This window comes from Euprymna scolopes, chromosome 12, assembly GCF_053919585.1.
Source record: "Euprymna scolopes isolate OS-2025 chromosome 12, ASM5391958v1, whole genome shotgun sequence".
NCBI classification, from domain to species: domain Eukaryota; kingdom Metazoa; phylum Mollusca; class Cephalopoda; order Sepiida; family Sepiolidae; genus Euprymna; species Euprymna scolopes.
This window is the reverse complement of record NC_136493.1, coordinates 128347607-128371022: the sequence shown is the minus strand read 5'-3', so window position 1 is coordinate 128371022 and position 23416 is coordinate 128347607. Positions and strand designations below refer to the sequence as shown.

Sequence of the window (23416 nt, the reverse complement as noted above, 5' to 3'; positions counted from 1 at the left end):
TGTTTTAGTTATATTTTTCCTTGAACATCAGGTCAAGTTCTTTGACTTTAGGCATTCAAGTTGTACCTTAACATGTAAGCTATGTGGTGGCGTTTCGTGATGGTCCTACGCGTTCCAATTACAATGAGAACTTCTTTTCATTTCAATTGTTCAATTTTCTAATTAGATCTTGATATTTATTTTCATATTCAGTCTTGCACTCTTGTATCGAAAAACAGGATATATCACTGATTGTACGAGATCTTTTGGTTTTTATATTAATATTCTCAGGAATGTTCAAAGACCTTATCAATTTGTATGCGCGTGTCCTAAATAAGTTTGATATTGTCGTTTTCTTCTTCCACTTCTGGTTTATGCTCATACCACTGCACATAGTGGTTTAATTCAAACAGTTTGCATATAGTCCAATGTAGGACCTGAACGACTTTGTAGAGTTTCCATTTTTATCTTAACGTTGAACTAACATATTCTGATATAATATTCGCTTATGTTTCTTCTTTTTCATTATACAATCTGAACATCGGCAACGATGCTGTTGTTTTATTGATTTAGTGTTTGATGGACCTAGTGTGAGTGGCTTGTTCCTGTGCTGCCATTAATGTGCTCTCAGTAGTTCTTTTAAAATCATCTCTAATCAACCAATTCGAACTATCATTATCTCTAACTTTAGTGTTCTTTAAGAATAAACTGTGTAGTTTCTTTCCAAATAATTCTCTCTCTTTCTCCCTCCCCTCTCTCTCTCTCTCTCTCTCTCTCTCTCTCTCTGTCTCTCTCATGCCTTCTCTCTTGAAATCTCCCAGTGTCCCTCTTCGGAAATCTCTGACTTTTTTCACTCCAGGCATTACTATATTTTCTCTTTCCATTTCACGAAGAAAATTATTTTTTTTTACTTTCAGACATATATTTAGTTAGAGATGTTTCTTCTATATTAACCACATGCTCAGCACTAAGTAAGCCTCAACCAGTTTCTTTTCTAGGTAGATATAATCTATCTACATCTTTTTTCTGAGCAAAGGCCACATAAACCGTAAGCATTTTACGTATTTATTTTGTTCAAATATTTTAACTCGTTTTCATCTTAGTCATATATATATTGTAGTTTTAGTCCTTTTCCCACTTACTCTGTAAAGGCCTGGTTAATGCTTTCTCGTCTCAGTTTTTCCATCATCCTCGACCTTTCGACTATTTGGTGCGGTTCCAGTCCTACTGGCGCCAGTTTATTATTATTATTATTATCATCATTATTATTATTATTATTATTAATATTATATTTTGGTGGTATCCAACTTATTATGTTTCTGCTATTATAGAACCAGCAATAATTTATTAAAATAATGAATATTTATCCATAACATTATTGGCGCTATTTTCCAAACACAATCAGGTCCGTTATTAGATTACAGAGGATCTGTTACCTTTAGAAACAGGTCATAAAAATGAACAAAATTTATTCTTATCGAGTTGTAGAAATATCTCTTACCGGTAACTGGATAAAAACTGGGATATCAAATAGCACGGAATCTTGCGTATTTATAAGAGATTAAACTCAGTAGATTTCTTAACGAAAGAAAATGTCTGAATATTCGTAGGTTGTGAAATATTACATAAGACTAGCGGGGGTATCCGGCGTTGCTCGGGTGTTTCGAGATGTGTGTGGTTTTGGGTAAATCAAAACAAAAGAATAATAAAAAAAATGTTGCCCGGGTGTTTGCTTCCGGAGGGGACGGGGTAAAAAAATGCAATTGGCCAAAAAAGAAAAGAAAAGAAGAAACAAACAAAAAAAAAGAAGAAAAAGAACAAAATGAAAAAAGAAGGAAAAAGAAGAAGGAAAAAAGAAGAAAAAGAAAGAAAAAATAGAAAAAGAAGAAGAAAAAGAAGGAAAAAAGAAGAAAAAGAAAGAAAAAAAAGAAAAAGAAAAGAAAAAGAAGGAAAAAACGGAAAAAGAAGAAAAAAGAAGAAAAAAGACAAACAGAAACAAACATAGCATCTGAAATGAAAATATGTTTATTTTATGCTATTTAATGTCTTTATTTATTTGTCTTTTGTTTTGTTTACGCAAAAGATTTATCCACACAAAGTAATTTTTTATTTGCAATACTAGATTTTTTACAAATGTTAAGTGTAAGTACACCGGTGTTTTTATTTGTTGTTGTTAATTAAACATGTGTGTATACATCGCTGTCATAGTGGCTTTCTTCCAAATCCACTGTCGTCTGCTTCAATTTACACATCGTTTTTTTAATTGGGCGAATGAAACTTCGAGAAATTCAATGTGTAAAAAAAAATAATGAAAAGAAGAAGTCACTTCTCCCCCGTAATATCACCTTAAAAAGTACAGTAAACATAACATAAGAAAAACATAATAAAAGGAATAAATAGGCGAGTAATTGGTTGCAAAAATGATTGCCGGTGTAGCGTGATCCAAGCTGGAATGGAAATCACGGTAAATCGAGGGAAGAAAAAAGCAAAGAAAAGGAAGAAGTCCATATACTTGGAAATCGGCTGCATATAAAACTGTATTTACCTAAATGTTGGCTGGGAATCGTTAATCGATAAGGCTAGGTCGATAAAGTAATGAACGTAACATAAATACAGTAGGATACGCAATTAATAGTTGCAGACGGATAGAGTTAGATGTAAAATCTGGATTCCAATGTTAGTTCGTTTCGTGTTTTTGTGTATTTATTAAATACACAAAAACACGCGATTGTTTCTGTGTAAACTGTAGAATGTGGCGGAGAACGGATTTCTGTAAGAGAACTGAACTGTATTCCCCAGAATGTTGGCAGGGGAGTGTTAATTTATGAGGCTATGTCGAAAAAAAAAAAGGAACGTGGCATACAGTTGGGAATCCAATGGTAGTTGGTTTCGTTTGTTCGTTTAGTTATGTAATAAACTCGATTTTCTCTGCGTAAACTGTATTTTTAATGTGGAGGAGAACGGATTTCAGTAAGAGAGCATTGTGATAGACTGCTATTAAATTAAGCAAGGTAAAATTGAACGTGGGCTAAGAATGTCTGATAAAAACATTTTTAAAAAAAAGAGAAAAATACGGCAATAGTAACCCTTTGGTCCATTACCCCCCCCCCAATGAAAATGAAATAAACCAAAAAATAAAGTAAAAACGAAAAGAAAATAGAAAAAAAAAAGAAAAAGATAGTATCAGTAACCCTTCGGTTCGTTAACCCCCCCCCCCAATATAAATAAAAAATTTTAAAAAGAAGACGAAGAAATGGCATAAGTGAACATTGGATTCGATGTAATCGAAAGTTGCGTTTCAACCGACGGAAAAATACCAATCCGTTTTTTTAAAGCAACTACGAACTCAAACCGGTGCTTCCTCGCAGGTTCCTTGTAGACGTATCCCCACCGGTGATAAGTGGGCAGAGGAGGAGTATGAATGTAATAGAGGAAAAAGTTTTTACCACTTCCATTGATTGTAACTTGCAGTTTTAGTCGCGTTCAAGCGACTCTTTAAGTCACTCCGTCGGTCGGTCGGTCTGTCGGTTGGTCTGTCGGACAGTCTGTCATTAACACTTTTGTGCTTGGCTTTTTTGGTTAAGATCAAAGGTCTGTTGTTAATAGATGCTATTCTTAGCTTTTTAAGCTTTTCTTGCACTTTTGGCCAAGATCAAAGTGTAGTATCTGTTCCGGCAGATACTGCAAGCTATGACTAGCAAAGACCAGATGTGGGGGCAACCCCACATGTCTGACCTTTAACCAGCTCCCATTTCCCACCTCTCGGGAGCTGGTCCCCTTTTCCCCTTCCCCCTCCCTTCACTCCTCACATTAAAAATCGGCCTTGTGCCTAATTTGCTCGGTGGGGGAGCAAATAAATACCATCTGTTCCGGCAGATACTGCACTTAAGATAATTTTGTACCAGTCAATGGAGGGGAAACCCTCTATACTGGGACAATTATTATTTTTGGTAACCAGAGTGACCCCTTTTAGGGGAGCTGGTTTTTACCTCACATTAAAAACGGCCTTGTGCCTAATTTGCTCAGTGGGGGAGCAAATAAATACCATCTGCTCCGGCAGATACTGCAAGCAAAGACCATATGTGGGGGCAATCCCACATATAAGACCTTGGTCAATGTAGGGGCAACCCTTCATACCAATTGTCATTATCAAACTCCCCTACTCCCTGGGGAGTTGGTCCCATTTTCCCGTTCATTCCTCATATTAAAAATCGGCCGTGTGCCTAATTTGCTCGGTGGGGAGCAAATAAATTCAGCTTTTCTGGGCCTTTTGGCCAAGATCAAAGTGTAGTATCTGTCCGGCAGATACTGCAAGCAAAGACCATATACATATTAAAAATCGGCCTTGTGCCTAATTTGCTCGGTGGGGGAGCAAATAAATATCATCTGTTCCGGCAGATACTGCAAGCAAAGACCATATGTGGGGGCGACCCCACATATAAGATCTTGGTCAATGTAGGGGCAACCCTTCATACCAATTCTCACTATCCAGCTCCCCTACTCCCCGGGGAGTTGGTCCCCATTTTCCCCTTCACCCCTCACATTAAAAATCGGCCTTGTGACTAATTTGCTCGTTGGGGGAGAAAATAAATACCAACCCGACATATAAGACCTTGGTCAATGTAGGGGCAACCGTTCATACCAATTGTCACTATCCAGCTCCCCTACTCCCCGGGGAGTTGGTCCCCATTTCCCCTTCACTCCTCACATTAAAAATCGGCCTTGTGACTAATTTGCTCGGTGAGGGCGCAAATAAATACCAACCCGACATATAAGACCTTGGTCAGTGTAGGGACAACCCTTCATACCAATTGTCACTATCCAGATCCCCTACTCCCCGGGGAGTTGGTCCTCATTTCCCCTTCACTCCTCACATTAAAAATCGGCCTTGTGCCTAATTTGCTCGTTGGGTGAGAAAATAAATACCAACCCGACATATAAGACCTTGGTCAGTGTAGGGACAACCCTTCATACCAATTGTCACTATCCAGCTCCCCTACTCCCCGGGGAGTTGGTCCCCATTTCCCCTTCACTCCTCACATTAAAAATCGGCCTTGTGCCTTATTTGCTCGTTGGGGGGAGCAAATAAATTCCCTTTTCTAGGCCTTTTGACCAATATCAAAGTGTAGTATCTGTTCTCACTACATGCTGTGCTTCTGTTTGTAACTTTGTGATATAAAGTGGGTGTTCACTTTTCTGTATTAATTTAACGTTAAATGATCCCCCTACTTTACAATCAATTACTCTTAAAGATAGTCAAGTCATTCTCCAGATCATTCAAGTCAGATGCCATGAAACCTAGTTTGCTGCACTCTAGCATAGCAAAGATCTATACAAAATCCCAGTCCGATTGCCCCATTTAGATTCAAAGAAAACTCTTAGAGTAGACATGATATTGAATGACTGATGCCTCTAACAGTGCTCTGAACGGATACTATAATTGCACCTTACATAAACAAAATTCACAGAAAACTTCAGTCAGATCGACACAGTAGTTTCCGGGAAAACTCCTACAGTAAATGTGCTTACATGGTGACTAATCCCTATATATCTCTGCTAATTTCTAACTGTGTCTCAAACGGATATTATAATACTTAGCTCGCTGCACCTTATAAGAAAATCTATACAAAATTTCAGCCAGATCGCCCAGTAATTCCAAGAAGAAGACAAAGATATATATATATATATATATATATATATAATTACACTGACGTAAATATAACCATCTTGCTTCTTTTTCAAAACGTATCGCAAAAACAGAAACAAACATATATATATATATATATATATATATATATATATATATATATATATGCATATATATATATAATTACACTGACGTAAATATAACCAGCTTCCTTCTTTTTAAAGCCAATGAAATCGTATAAATATTAATGATAGATTTCACCGACTCCAATCAATCAACTTCATCGTGCTGTTGTTTACGAAGTCTTTTAAGACGAGAAAATTGTGTTTCTTTTTCAATTACGAAGCAATAGAAAATTGTATTTATTTTTTTCGATTTTTTTTCTTTTGTAAGAAAAACATCTATTTTCAGACAAAATAGTCATTGAAGAATGGGCAGATAGATTTATTACTTGACGATGAAGTTGAAAAAAAATCGTGGATGGAGTGAAAATAATAGTTAACAACATTAGACGAAACCAAGAATAATTAACCTATGACAGAAGTGTCAATCGGAACTGACAAGCTGCGAGGATATTTAGATGACACGCAATATAAAGATGAAACCAAAACACTTGAATAACCTCGACAAGTATTTATTTACAAATATCAGACTTTTTTTTTTAGTTTTGAAAGGCTTTAAAAAAACAGCCGCCTGTTTGGCTATATGACTAAAACCTAAAGACAGTACTTAATATTAACACCACAACTTTAGAATTACTCAAGACACGGTTGGAAAAGATTTATTATTGCAATTTGCTAATGTGCAGAGGTATTGTAAAATTTTAAATCACGTTATAATAACGTAAAAAATTTAATAATACAGCTTTAAACAAGTACAATAGTCTCCTTTAGTGAAAAGCCTTAATAAGAATGACAAGTAAGTTGACAGCTGATTGAACACAGAAGATTGGGATAAATTCGTGGAGTAAACAGTGGACCTTGAGTTTACTTCTGGCAGCCTCATAACTCTCGCTTCTCTTATTATCTCTTTATGCCTTCATATTACATGAACGAGATTTTTGACATCGGGGTAATAATCGCTGTTTTCTGGGTCAGAGTCTATGCATCTAACACCTATCGTTGATTAGTTTTTGTCCTTTAATTATTACTTTTTATCATCTCTTTACATCAAGTTTTCCCTACAACGAATTCAATCATAAAAATCCAGTTCGACAACAGTATTAAATACATATCAAAATTCTTCAATCACTATTTAGCACCAATGAAAATGTTCGTATTATTATTGATGCACGTCCGCCTTTCAATAAATAGTTGTCGCCGCATATTTTACTTTATGAGTGAGGACGACAGAATCACTCACTTAGCAAAAATCCCACATTAAACTGCGTCAACGTTAATGTTCTGACGATCTTGGAAACAATGTAAGCGAAGTACGATTCACAGAGCAATGTGTAATCCCATCGTAGGATCCGACCAAAAACGCATCCCTCAAAGAGAACTCCATTAAATAAAACCTTTTGTCATGCTCTACAGGATATAGTCCACATGTTTATAGGCATTGTGGTATTTCTCCTTTTCTTACTTTGAACAAGACAATCAACTAAAACGCTATTAAAAGTATATTGTGTGTCACTAGCGATCAATCTGTTTTAACCTATAATATAAATCTTACCTGCCTGTTAAATGTATGTATGTATGTTTGTCAGGACATGTAATATGTTACTGGTACCATGTAACCCAGTACTACGTGCCTCATGGTCGGGTCACCGGCGACTAAACTGGTTCCGCCATCAGACCTGTTTGGTGAGGAGGGTGGCTAGTCTCCCTGAAGGATTAAAAACAAGACCTTCCAAAGGGTGAATGAACCCTTTTTCGGGGTCAACGGCACACTAGCACCGTGTGTGTTTGTGTGTATGTATGTTATGTGTGTGTTGGGGTGGAGAGGGCTCTCGTAAGCCGTGGTGAAGGCAACCTTTCTAGGAGAAGCAAATCTCTGATTTAAAAAACCATAAAGCGGGAGACCAGTACCGCATTAAGCTGGTCTGCAGTTTAACTTGTTGCTGTCTATCTTGCTCTTGCTTGTTGCTGGTTCTCAACATTTTGAACCGAAAGAGAGATATAGATGTCATACAAAGCTAAGACCCTTTAACATCATCTGTTTATAAATACTCCCTCAGTTATGTGTCTATTAAAATGGTCCTGTGGCGATGGAAGTCATTTTTGGGCTCATGGACTTTAAGTGTCTGAGGGAGTGGCACACGTCTGACAAGACGTTGCAATCATCATGTTTGTTTGTATGTGTGAATGTATATATGTATGTATGTTTGTATGCCTATTTAAAACTTTCGACAGAGGCGACGGATTTTCACGAAGTCTGTATCGTCTTGAGGCTCGACTTTTCGGTCGAAAAATATCGAAAAATTGGCCCAAACATTTATTCCTTCAGCTTTAACTGGGCACTTTTTTTACAGGGAGGGGTTGCTTTTTTCGCCGATATTTTCGAAAGTCGTAACCTCTTTTCGATCGAGTAGCCTTAATTTAAACCTACGTCCCATCAAGTTTTGCGATGGGAGCAACAGCAAAGACGTCACTTTTTTCACGTTCTTTTTCTCCTTCGCGGTATGGATTCGAGCCTGCCTGCTTACTACCTTTCCTTTTTTTTTTTTTTTGCTCAACATACACCTGCAACGACCCGGGCAACGCCGGACACCAAGGTTAGTGTAATATATATGCCATCATAAATTCACTATTAGAAATTTGTGGGGGGGAGGGGGCTAGCTATCGTTGAAGAAAATCGTTCTCATCTTTAGACTTGAGTTGATTGAGACATAAAGAGAAAATAGATAATTATTTTTATTGTGATTATGTTGATTATTTATTGCATTTGAGACGGTTACTTTTCTAATTTTTGCAAATAAAGTTGTGCCAGGAATTGTTCTTAGATCTTTGAACGACTATGATTTAACGAAATGCGTGAATTTGCGTGTGCAAAACGTCTCTGCCATACTCCTCTCTGAATATTTGGTCTACTGACTTCAGACGTAATTTATAAAGCATCCGGATTTCGTGAACACTTTCGATTTGGCTTTTAGCTTATAATATAAAAGCAAAAATATCTGTGTGTGTGCATTTTTTTTATATGTCTGCCAAAGGCTTGGGGGCGCTCGGGGGGGGGTTACTAAATCTTACAACATTTTATATACTGCCTAGATTATAATAAGTCCGATTTACGAAACGAGGTCGTCTGTACCTTTTATTATGTTATAGAATTCGCACTGTGATTTCATTTTCTCTACTACTATCGTGTGATGTTTGATCTAGAAAACCACACGTTCACGTTCGTTTAATCACCTGCTTTTTAAAACGTTCATTTTCAGCCGTTTCCAATTTCCTGTTCTCGTAGTGTCGCTTCTAAAGGGTCAAAATTGAAACCAAAATTGATCTCGCAGGAGTATATAGACGAACTTCTGAACATGCGTACATATCTATATTTTACTTGATCTCGCTTGATTTGTATAGCGATAGCCTATCTGGTAACAATGAATGCTGAAAGGATAAATAATAACTAAGCTGAGAGTGTTAAATGTTTTGGTTTTGATTTCACCAAAGTATTTTTTTTTTAACTTTTAAAATCAAAAACTTTTAAAATCATTACTATATATATTAAGCACCAAATAATAATCAATAGATAATTTGTTCTATTTAAAAAAAAATATGACATCTGCATGAATTAAAAGATATTTACGCGATTTTGCATCTGGGTAACACCGGGCATAATTTAGATTCTATTCTATCCTTGTTGCTGGTAAACATAAAACTACTTTGATAATATAAGGATGAAATAAATCTTATGTCATGAATTACAAACAAAAATGGGAAAGACCTAAAAACTTAACGTTTTGCCCACTATTTCACTGGCTTCATCAAGAGGTAAAAACATAGAGATGCGTGTATATATATGTGTGTGTGTGTGTGTGTGTGTGTGTATAGACAGCATGTAAAGATCCCCGTAATATGCCTATTGCTAGACCTCGCATCCATATCTTTTTAGTAGCAGATCTCCTCCGTGAACTAAGAGCTTTCGATAACACCTACACAAATATTGTATATAAATCGATATCTATCTATCTATATATATATATATATATATATATATATATATATATATATATATATATATATATATATATATATATATATATTGTTTTAACAAAGTCAAAACAACAAAGATTGGATGGATAGCAATAAGTAGTGTACTTTCATTCTTCGTTACAATTGTTTGGCGACTAGTCAGACAATTTCAAACCTTATATCGTTTGAAAATATTCACATGATCGGCCTCTCTTCAGAGGTTGAGAAAAACACTTTTTCAATGAACAATATAGAATCCATTTCCCATTTAAGAAAAACCATGTGATAAAAAATGTACCTACATTTCTTCCTCCAGACGTTTTTCAGTTTTCTGTTTATATATATATATATATATATATATATATATATATATATATATATATATATATAACAAAAGCAGAAATCAGAAGGAAGTCCAAATGGTTTCATTTCAAAGCAGAGAATAATCCAATGACTAAGTCTACATGGTTTTTATTAATAATAGTTTTAGATCGGTGTAATCAGTTCTCATATCTCACTCAGCAAATAAAACTAAACAAGGAAAGCGATTCTATTACATCTCTATTCTATCTAAAGCTAAACATTGAGATTTTATGTCTGCTACATTTTCATTTAAATTCGTATAAGTATTATGTATATTGCTACTTTCCTTCCGAACTTCAGAATTTCCCGTTAATGTAGCTGATTATCTCAAACCATTCTATTCATGCGTCTGGCAATATTTTGTTGTATGTTTTCTATTTTCCAATTGAACTTTGATTGATTTGATTGGGTTATTTGCTGTTTGCTTTGTTTCTTGTTTATTTCTTCCAGTTCGGCTACAAGTAATTATCAGTTCGTTTCTTTTGTTTTATTATTGTTTCCACAGATTGTCGATTCGAAATCTTTTAGCGGCATATTATTTCTACAATATCGATGCGGTAAAATAAGTAAATGGAATGATAAATTATCGATTCCGTTCAGAACTGAGGTAAGTTTTTTTTTTCTTTTTAAAGAAAAATAATATGTTCAACATATGTGTAAATACTATGTTTATAAAAAAATATATTCGAATAGATTTTTTTTTAACTTTATGAAACAAAGAATATTGCCACGGTTAATATAGCAGTTGTTTGTTTTTTTTCTATGTGCTTTATATTGGAGACATTGAGTCGATGCAATGAAATAGAAATGTTGCATAGGGGACGAACAACGCCGGATATTACCGGATGCCTTGCAAACTAACATTTACTGATCCGGGTAAAACCAGAAATAAATCGGATTGCTGAACTATGATTTAAATAGTACCGGGTGGAACGATAAAATTATCTTCCTAAAAAAGACGACATGATTCCATTTCCATTTGATGAAAAACGTTTTTTTTCTTGTTGTTGCAGACCATCTAATAGTTAGCTAGTTGTGTCCAAATGCTAAGAGCAATAGGAGCCTTCTCTCATGTCTGAAAGTGACACAATGTTCAACGAGAGAGATCGGAGATGCGCCGCTGTATCCAAGTTATTACAACAGGACCATTGCCAGAACCATAAAGATGCAAATCCGGACGGTTTAATGCTTGAGGGCGCAGATCAACAAAGTTTCCGGCCACGGTTATTGTATTTATGTGGTTTCAAGTAAGGGCCACATCATGCCACCTCATATCTCCGGAGTCGGCTTGAAAGTCAACACCAATGTGTACCTTGATGTACTGAAAGGTGTGATGAACCCCTGGTGAAATCTGATGGCCGCTGGCAGACCCTGGGTGTTGCATAAGGACTCGGCGCCAACCCACAAGTCTAAAGAGAGTCAGGCTTCAGAATGAGTGCTATGACTTTCTAGCCTTCTCTCATTGGCTCCTCCTTCCCTGACCTGAACTCGCTCCGTTTGGTCATATGTCGAGAACCTCACAAATATGACCTCCCACAACACCAAAGCCGGCCTGGTCGCCGCTATCCGCCGTGTATATGCTGAGCACCCGCCGGCGCTTGTGGAAAAGGCATGCTTCAAGTTCCGGACCGTATCGAGCCGGTGATTGAGCTGAAGTCAGTTATATTGAATATATGTCAGCTGTACTACATACTCAAGTTACCTAAATTGATTTTTCAATAAATGTTTTAAAATAAAGCTGTAGTTTTTTTTTTGTGCCGTTTTCTTTGGAGCGGCAAATTTATCTTTCCACCCTGTACATTCTGATCGAATAATCGAGGAGGTGAAACAATGACAGAAAATATTTTAAGTGGATTCAAATTGCTCAGTTTGGAATGCAATAAAACAATTCGAAATTTCAAATTGAATATCAAAATAAGCAAACAATCAGATTCCGATCAAGGAATGTGGGTAATGTCAATATAAGACATAAGCAAACTCAATAAGAGAGAGAAAGGAAGTGAGAGAGGAAGCCAGGGCGACACTTCTGCCGTCGTCGCACTGACAACTACACATGATCCACATACTGATCCGAACTCTCTCTCTCTCTCTCTCTCTCTCTCTCTCTCTCTCTCTCTCTTGTCATACTATCACTTGATTTTGATTTAACAATAGTTTGATTGTTTGTATGACAAAACACGGCTACCAGCATGTATATGCAGTTGGAACGCATTTTGTTAAAAGTGTGGACATTAATTATATAGACGACAATATTACAGAAGATTAACTGTCAAATGTTAAATAAAGTTTGACATTTGTAAGAAAACGAAAATAAACATATTCAATCGTACAAAATGTACAAAATAGCTTTCTTAGAATAGAAACCAAGTATAAGCGATTCGATGAAGGTCTATAAAATAAGATCTTAAAACATTAAAGAAAACTAGCCATGACATTCCATCTCGCTTTCTCTACCTTCGCATTACTGGTAAGAAATTGTTATTAAAGAATAGAACCTCGGTTATAAAATTATATTATATATATTCATTAACTGAAATTCATAGATGGTTATCTTATTTCCAGTATGGTAGCCGCGAGTCAGTCGAAGCACAGGAAACTGCCATTCCTTCATCTTAAAGAATTAGTCTAGATTTTCATCGGCAAACACTATTTAAAAGAAACGACTACTGCGTACGACTGTAATGTTGCAGTTACAAACAAAGGAAAGAAAGAAATAAAAACATAGATCGCCATTTTTTTTCCTTTTTCTAAAGTTTTTTATTACTGTTATAATTGTTTCGACACCACTTAAACGTCTCTCGCTGACACATGTCCATTTATTCTGTTTCACGTTTCTCTTTCCTCCGACCGCAAGCCGGCAACAGCCATTCTCGTCCTCAACTTTACACCTCTATTTTATTCGACGCTTTCTTTAGCACGTGATTTTTTCTCTTTTTTTTATCTCTCGCACACACTTCCCAAATTTGCACATGCGCATTTTTCGGGTGCCGTTGTCGCTAATCTGTTCGCAAGCCAGCCAGCCCTCGCTGACGTCGACACCTTCATACGCTCTCACACTCATTATGTTACACAACAACTAAATCAGTTTTTGATGTTTCTTTATATAACTCCTTAGAATTAGAATTTGTAAGTTAAGAAGCTAACGTAAGAGTTAAGAATCGAACCTGGCGCGTGTAACCCTTCTGATGCGAGTATTAAAAAAAAACTCACCGTTTAACATCACACTGACTTCGGGTTACTAATTGTTGTAGACCCGTGCTAGGGGTTACAAATGAAAGAAACCACAAGTAGTATAAAGTGTATAAAATATATGTATTTATCATAAAGAATACAGGAGCCACTAAAGTGGTATTAGAAGTTCGTGTTCGTAGCATGCGGTTAAACTTGGTATGAATGTCTCCATTTAGTCTCTGAACCCAGAAGTAGTCATAGTACTGGGTGATTCCACTTAGTTCTCAAATAGGGCTGATTTGTACCCCACAACACTAATGACACCATGTCAAAAGAAAGGAAAAGAAAAATTCTGATGAAGATATATATCGTCGAAAATATGTTAGTTTATTTTTTATTAAATAGGTAAAACGTTATTTGCAAGCAATCTGCGTTGTATTGGTTTCTTCACTTATGACGTTTAATTCAAATTTACATAAAACTCAAACGAAAATAATTATATAATTCATTTCACGCCAGATATGCGCGATCGTCCTGATTGGAACATTTGACTAAAGAGCGTTAAAGATTGATTTTGATTTTTTTAGCGAAACTATGTAAAAAAGAAAAAAGGGGGAAAAAACACAAACTGATTCCATGCCTGATGAAGATGTAGATAGTCGAAAGCATGGTTATTTGAAATGTTTAAATAAATGATTGTTTTTTTTTTTAGTCTGCATTGTATTGGTACTTTTAACTTACAAATTTTAATTCTAAATTTACACAGTGCTTACAACGAGGAAACAATCTGTAATAAACCCTTGGATTTTAAATTGATAAAAGAACATCGGCTTCTTAAAAAAAACGCTCTAATCAATTCAGAAAATGCACATAACGCACGTAACTACCTTCAAATTATGTTACAACTCTTATTTAATAATTAAAAAAAACACGTTTTAAATTACATGCATTATTATTGTTAGGCTATTCTTCTGACTTATAAAGAGCCACCAGTTTAATAGGGATCAGTTCTTCTTTACTTTAAAGGTTCTATCGTTAAGACGTCCGCTATGCAAAAAAGGTCATAAGACAATACATGTATTTGATTCCACTAATTCATTCCTGAAAAAGACTCTTTTCTATCTGCTATTCGTTTTGCACAAATGATAAAACAGATTTCGCTATGTACAATTAAACACGGTATATATTTCAAATTTCAAACCACATAAGACAAGACAACATTCAGCACGGATATTACAATAAAACAGTTTATTTATTAACACGAATTGCTACCATCAGTCAACCCCAAACTCCCATCACCCGGACACGCATATCAATAGATAAGCACACACACACACACACACACACACACACACACACACACACACACACACACACACACACACACACACACACACAAACATTTCCAACGATTATATATATATATATATATATATATATATATATATATAAAATTTTGGTAAATTTAATTGTAATCTTATATATGTATATATAATAAAAAATACGATTAAATTTACCAAAATGATCCAAGATAGTAAAAATAAAGTATGATATAAATATTAAAAAATTAATATTTATAAAGTTATCTCAGCCAGATGTAAAAGCTCGATAAAATCAAGTAGGAGATAGAGCTTATAATACTATAAGACTATCCACTTATCAAGTGTCTCCTTTTCAGATTAAATATGTTTTTAACTCTTTTTAAAAGTGTTTTTAACATGTTTTATTAACTGTTTGCTCGTGTATATATATATATATATATATATATATATATATATATATATATATATAATTGTTAGTTGTATGCCATCGACCAAAAGAATAGAATTAATTTACATTCAATTTTTAGTTTTTTAAGGGGATGAGCAAGTGCCAATAATATATTCATATACGCCTTATGCGCATTTTGCAGACAGTAGCAAAAAAGATTGTCGATTATTTATTTGGTTGTTAATCAGAGATGTTTAAATATTAATAAAAACCACATTTAAAAAAATTAGGAGATCAATAAAAATGAAAAGAAAGGAAAACGCAAAACACTCACTTTAAAAATGACAATCAGATAAAAAAAGTAAGTCGTTAGGAATGTTTCAGACTTACATCTTAGATATGATCAAGTAAATTTAAGATTGTCATTTCGAATGTAATTCGATATTTTCTGAAATCAGATGATTTCAGTTTAACACTTTCAAACAAGTTCTTTTCAATGTGATATTGTGAATCTTTATTAGGTTTGAAATCCAGATAAATATGAATTTCCGATTCTCAATTTCACAGCCTGCGTGCAAAGTGATGTTTAGATTTGCAATCTTACAGACTGTCCATGTTCGAAAACTGGCGAATGATGACATGAGGGAGCCGATTGAATATGGCAACTCGATATTTGTTCTACTTGACCTACGTGATACCTTGAACTCACTGTGTGTAATTTTCTCTTATTTTTATATAGAAATATTTGTTCTATTGCTCCTATTTTAACTTGATGACATTATACATAGAATAACAACAATCAAATTAAGGGATAACGATAACATACGCGTAAGAACTCGGTTCTTATTGTTTAGCACTCGAAGTTAGAATTCAAGTCGGTCAGTTACGCTCGTATGCACAGATCATGATGTTATAATCACCGAATCACTCTAGCCGTCTATACATTAATATAAATGCTAATCTCAACTATATACCTTGCGGTTAACGTTGTCGTGTGGTTTGTTCCTTGCTAATGGAGTCAGAAATGGCTTCGTAGTGGTGTTCGAATCTCCCGACCGACTGTAATCGTAACTTCCTGGACTAATGATTCCCGAGAAACACTAGTGTCTCTAGGTATTAAAAATAATTATAGTAATAATTATATATATATATATATATATATAGTTGTTGTTGTTGTTGTTGATTTTGACATAATTTTTATTTATTTATTTATTATTTTCAAAGCATATATATATATATATATATATTTATATATATATAAATTATAAATATAAAAATATATGTATATAAAATATATTTAAAAGAGAGAAAGATAGGAAGAAAGAAAGGCAGAGAGGAAAAAGCGAAGATATATAGATAAATAGATAGATAAATGAAAAGAGAGTAAGTAACTTATTGAGAAAAGAAGGAATAAATAATAAGAAATAAATAAAGTAAAGATAAAAAAGAAGGAAATATAGACATGATAAAGTGAAAGAAAACAAAATTAAGGAATTAAGAAAAACACAAGAAAACCTAAAAACGAACGATAACCAGGGAATAACAACAACGATCAACTCAGTGCATCCCGATACGACACTCGTATTTTTATAACCTATAATAATAATAATAAGAAGAAGAAGAAGAAGAAGAAGAAGAAGAAGAACAATAATAAAATCATAATAATAATAATCATACAAATAATAATAATAATAATAATAATAATAATAATATTAATATATATATATATATATATATATATATATATATTAGTATGTATGTTTTCTGGCATGTGTAATTACCGTTTATCATAATAGACATGACAGTAATCGAGGTTCAGTTCAATATAACTATCAGTAGTAATCGACAAATAGCAACAATGTTTTCCTTTTGTCTTAGGAAAACAAAGTCTTGTATATTGATTCAAAAAATATTTTTCGAAAGTTGTCATTGTTTATTGTTTTTGGTCGACAAACTGCACTTGATCCCCGCGCGCAAATATTTGATAACAAAGGTTGTGAGGGCATTTCATTTATTCTGCGATGATTGTATCTGATGTACAAATAAATATAATCTTGCTCGTGCCATCTTCGCCTGTCCATAATTGTTCAGGCAGTTTTATGGAAAAGAGCAATTATTGTGTAGAACGCAGGATCTAGGATCGAATGATGTAAACGGTGAAGAGTAATAAAAAGACAAATAAAAAAAAACGCGTAGAAAAGATGCGAAAGGGGGGGGGCAAAAATACAGGATTGCACGAAAGAAGAAAAACAATGAATGAATGAATGAATGAACAGAAGAAATCTACAGGAAGCGAAAACGAATGTTCACATTTCTAAGACAATGGCTGAAAACTTAGAGAATTGCCTTCACTCTGTAGTGAAATGGGGAACGTAAATGGATTGTAATATTTAATGCTGCTAAGAGTAAGCTTCTTTCCTTAAATAATTACAAGAAACCTCCTCAACTATCGATTGATATCAGTAATTATGCGCTAACTGAAAGCTCACCGTTCAAACGCCTTTGTTTAACTTTTACAATCAATATGAATTGCGACTAATATATTGAAGACATTGCCAAGTCTGCTGTAAAGAAGATGGCAACCCGCAGTATTCTATCAATCTACACATATACCATTCACCCATGCATGGAGTACATTGTCACCACATCTGGTCTGGTGCATCTACCACTAGCCTTTCGCTTTTAGACACGGTTCAAAAAAAAAAAGAAGAGTCTCAGCTTTAATAAGTCCCGCGCTGTCAACAATTATCTGATTGCCGCAATTTTGAATGCGTGTAACTGTTTTACAAGTATTTAAATGAAATGTGCTTTGAAAATTCAAATTCGTGTGCCCACTCGACGTAAATATTCTTAACTAATCCGACAAGCAGAAATGTAAAAGACCCAAGACACCGGAAAACTTTCTTCCTTCGAACTGTTTGAGTTGAAGTGTAATATAAACAGACATCGCGCTGTTCAACTCCCTACATAGTGACTCTGTATACATGGTCCAAAGTAGTAACCTCTTACGTTCAAGTTTTACTCTTCTTTGTTTGGGTTGAATATGAGTATAAAAAAAGAACGAAAAGTAGGAAAGGAAAGAATGAAGGAGAAGAGAAAGAGGAAACTGAAAGAAAACAAAAATAAAGATTCAAGAAGAAAAACATTAAAGAAACCATGAATACGAACGAAATGGAATTAGAAGAAAAAGAAGATACATTAACCGCTTATTAAAAGACGGTTAAAAATTGACATAATGCAGAAAGAACCTTCGAAAAATAAACTGAAACGATAATGAAATTAGCAGGTAAAAATAAAAATGAACGACTTTGTTGCAAATCAAAATATCATGATAAATTATTCACAGTGAAAAGAAATCTTTTATTTAGACATTTATTATTAAAAAAGAAAAAGCGAAATAACTTTGTATTATTTATTTCTATGACTACGAGGGCTGACCCACTTCCCATTGCACTAGAGCATTTCTCCCATCGGTTGATGCAGCTCTGGAGACCGTTTTTGTAGAACACCCCAGGTTGGTCTCCAACCACGACGTGATTTCAGAAATCAAGGCTGTGCATCATCTGGGAAACGCTTTCCTTTCAAAAACAACTTTATGGCTGGGAAGAGGTGAAAGTCAGAAGATGAAAGGTTAGGGCAGTAGGGAGGATGGGAAAGGATTCCATAACCACACGCCCGTGCTTCTGATCTGGCGACATGCGAGTTGTGGACCGGGCGTTGTCCTGCAGGAGGAGGGTACCTTTGCTGATCTTGCTCCGCCTCTTGATTTTGATAGCTTCCCTTAATTTCCTCTAAAGTGAAGCATAATAGGCTCCTGTAATTACGGTACCCTTTGCCAGGAAATCTGTCATCACTACTCCGTCCTGGTCCCAGAAGACTGTGAGCATCACCTTGCCAGCGGAGAGCTGCACCCTTGCCTTCTTTGGAGGTGGTGAATCCAAGTGCTTCCACTGCATTGACTGGGTGTTGGTCTCTGGATCATAGTGATGGACCCAGGTTTCATCCTGTGTAATCAGTCTTTTGAAAAACTTTGACTCATCTTCTTGGCACATCTCCAAATTCATCTTCGAGCACTCGACGCGTTCTCGCTTCTGGAATGGTGTGAGCAACCTGGGAATCCATCTGGCAAACACTTTATGCATATGCAAATGGTCATGAATGATAGTTTCCACGGACCCTGTACTAATCTTGACATTTTGGGCTATTTGGCGAATAGTAATGCGCCGATCTTCCAAAATGGCAGCCTCAATGGACAGCTATATGTTTTGGTTTCGATTCTAGTTGATAGTGCACACGTCAATTTTTTTAATCACGACTATATATTAGGTTCAATATAGTAATCGATAGAGAATTGACTCTATCATAATGATTATGAAATCAGCATAAATTAAGATATATTATTCAAGTATATTTTACGACTGGGAACGCCGGGCAATCTGCTAGTAGAAATATAATTAGTGTTATCACAAATTGCTTGCTTATATTATAAACTAGTCTGGGTGCCCGACATTTCCCGGGGGGTGGGTGGAGGTGTGTGTTGAGCAAAAAAAATAATAATAAAAAAGGGTAGTAGGTGGGCAGGCTCGAACCCGTACCGCGAATGAGGAAAAAAACGTGAAAACAAAACATGACGTCTTTGCTGTTGCGTCCATCGCAAAACCAGAAGTGGCGAAGGTTTAAATTAACGCTAGTCAATCGAAAAGAGACGAAGACTTTCGAAAATATCGGCGAAAAAAGCGACCCCTCCTTGTAGAAAGGTGCCATGCTGAGGGTAAAGTGATTAATGTATTTGGTCATTTTTTATATTTGTTGTCCGAAGGGTCGATTTCAAAACGATACCGATCTCGTGATAATTCATCGCCTCTGTAAAAGGTTTTAGGCAGACATCCAAACACATATACATACATACAGGCATACATACATACATACATACATACATACATACATATATTTAAACAGCAGGTGAAATTAATATAGATGTAAACAAATAATGTTATTTTCTTTTTTTTAGATAAGGATAAAGAATTTACATTATTTGGAATATTCGAGACTCTCTTCTCATCTTGAGTATTATTTTCACAAGGTTTCGGTAGATGTAACCTACGACCTTCTCTGGAGTGCCTTGTCGGGCTCGGAAATTGTTCTGTCGAATACGAAAATCCGCACGGAATTTCAAACGGAACTTTATTTTTATTCATTATGCGCACAAGACGTAACGGATAAAGTACCAAGTGCATTCTATTTTAAATGACTCTCTTCTGGATGTTGACGATTCAATCTTTGTTGCGGCAATCCTGAGAATAAAATTTAAGTAAATAAAAACACGTTATTGTTTTTGCTTATATTTCCATTTTGTAAAGTTCTTCCATCCTGTAAAGTTTGCATTTTATAAGTTTATGATGTTAATGACGTGTAGTTGTGCTTTCTGTCTTTTTGTTTGTTCTCTTATGCCCTTATCCTCAGGTTTACAAAATAGATACATATAAGTATATATCTCCTCCTATAAGTATATATCTCCTCTGAAGCTACATAATCCGGGATACCTGAATAATTGTAATAATTTGAGTAAACTGGGAGGGGCAAAATTCATACATAAAAAAGACGTAATGCGAAGCTTTACATCAATTTACCGGTTACCTTACTCTGCTCTCTAACTTTATTCATGTGATATTTATTAATTTCGATAAATAGATCACAGACGAAGTGTATTTAAATAACTCGTAGAGCATAAAAATTTGGAATAAAAATGTTTAAAAAATGTTCATGTAACGTAATCGCGGAATTCGTCATTTAAATATGTTAGCGTATTGACGGTTCACGTGCCGAATTAATGTCGAGTCAGCATTTAAGCGTGAACGTGACGTTACTGAAAGAAGTACATATATAGACATCAAGATAAAGGAAAAGGAGGAAAAAAACAAAAAAAGTAAATTAAACGCTTGTCGATTAGAAAGGTGCGATCTCTCCCTACCCCCACCCTACTGAAGCGAGCCGGCCGACCTGTTACATTCAGAGCTTTGAACAAGAGGGTACAAGGTGTTATCCCATAAGGAAATTAATGGCACTCCTAAAAATACCATGTTTAGAATTAATTTAATTGATTTAGTTAGTCTATTATATTATTGTACTTGCAATAACCCTTATCCCTGAGTGGCTTCCGGGCCTTGATAAGTGGTGATCACTATGTAAAAAAAAAAAAATTAGTGCATCCAGCATATAAGAGTTAAGATGTAGGAATATTACAACATTGCATTTTTCAACCCTTTCTTTAAATAAAAAAAGTCAAATCTGTTTAACTGGTGCTGCCAGATAAGGTTGTCTGAAGATATCGGCTTCATGACAAAAATGCAGTTAGTTAGGTAGTCAGAAGAAAGGTAAAACATTATGTTATCAAATAAGGGGCATAATATATTCCCGAGAAACGCTGGAAAGTCTCTTTGTGGTAAAAAATATCTATGTTTATTAACAAATAAATTAATTAAAATCGTTAGTGTCATCTATTGTTTATATTCGATCCCTACTGAATACATCGTAATAGTACAACATTTTTTCCAACCCTTTATTCCATATCAACATCAAATCTAATCTTCAAATCTGGTTGACTGATATATCGGAGCAGGTTGTCTTCAGATACCGGCTTTCTCAGAAAAGAAAAAACACCAAACATTGATATTAATTTTTGCATTTCCTTCGCAAAACTCAATCATGTTCTGCAAAGTCACAAACAGAAACAAAAATTTTCTTCTATACAACAACCAAACCAAACGAAACACCATAGATAAATATTTGCATATATATCTATATATATATATATATATATACATATATATATATATATATATATATATATATATATATATATATATATATATATATATAGGGAGAGAGAGAGAGAGAGAGAGAGGGGGAGAGAACTTAAAGCACAAAAACCTTCACAAAAATAGATTCGGCATTAAATAATCGAAAAAAACTAATATGCCTTTAAAGAAAACAATCAAATCAAACACTATCAATAAATATTTGTAAATATAAATAGTTTGAAGCATAAAAATGCCTGCATTTGGCACTAAATAACACGAAAAGGATTGATACGTCGTTAAACAACCAACAAAGCAAACACCATGAATAAATCAATATGTTAAGAGATAAAGAACTGGAGGCATGAAAACGTTAATCAAAGTCATTAGATTTTGCATTAAATAACCGAAAAAAGGGATGATATGCTGTAAACCTAAAAAACAGAACCAAACGAAATCTGTTTAATTATTTAAATGGTTGTATACGTTTCCAATAAAGAGGCGTGTTTAGATAAAAAGCGAGCGATTAACATTTCCCTCGGAAATCAGAAATTACAAGTGAAAGCACACACACACACATACACACACGCACACGCACGCACACACACACACACACACACACACACACACACACATATATATATATATATATAATCGTTGTAATACAATGTTTATATGATTTTTATTAATTTATAAGCTCTACACACGTATTGATCGCGTTTGAAAAATACTGGCATTTAGTTCATGTTACCAATTAACTTAATCAATATATATATATATATATATATATATATATATATATATATATATATATATATATTAAGTTATGAGCGAGACAAGACACAGATTAAAATCCGATGAAAATCCTGATAGATATTACTAAAGGTAACACTTTCAGGGTGATCCTAGCCAAAAAGGAAAAGCTCAATATTTAAGAATATAGCAATATATACGTTTAGTTGTTAAATTTAAATTCTGAAAATCAAAATATAGACACATATATTCGAGTCAAGAATTTATTGTTTGACAAAAGGAATATATAGAAGGGGTTATATTAATTTCCTTATTAAATGGGGTTATTCATATAACTATCATTCACCAGCCCAAAACTATTTTCAATATTTGTGCTGAAAAGCAAAATAAGTGCTTTTCACAGCTGAACATTTTGCTAACCGCATTTCATTTCCTGTGATGATATGTGCCATTATTGAAAATCCATGGATTAAGGAAATTAATATATATTCCTTTTGTCAAACAATAAATTCTTAACTCAAATAGATGTGTCTATATATATAAATTTAACAACTAAATTTATATATATATGTGTGTGTGTATGTGTGTGTGTGTGTGTGTGTGTGTGTATAAAGCACAGAAAAACGCGAGCATGAAAGGTAATATAGTTAATATTAAGCTTAGGAAAGCAGAAGTTGTAAAAATTAGAAAAGAAAAAGGCAAGATATTCTAGTAAAGATTATAATAAATTTATAACTAAAAATATTGCAGCATTAAGATTTTTTTTTTTAATTACATTTAACATTATATATAAATTCTTAATACGGCAATATTTTACTATATTTATTATTAGAATATCCTGTCCTTTTCTCTTCAAGTTTAAA

General features: G+C 34.4%; 1 protein-coding gene across 1 annotated transcript in view; it reads left to right on the top strand.

Annotated features, from left to right (window-relative positions):
• LOC145291477 (parathyroid hormone/parathyroid hormone-related peptide receptor-like) overlaps window positions 1-23416 on the top strand; it is a 1157133-nt gene that overhangs the window by 393402 nt on the left and 740315 nt on the right. Inside the window, exon 2 of the mRNA XM_080137359.1 lies at window positions 10628-10729. The gene's annotated coding sequence lies outside the window, so the exon portion shown is untranslated. The remainder of the gene's footprint in view (window positions 1-10627; window positions 10730-23416) is intronic.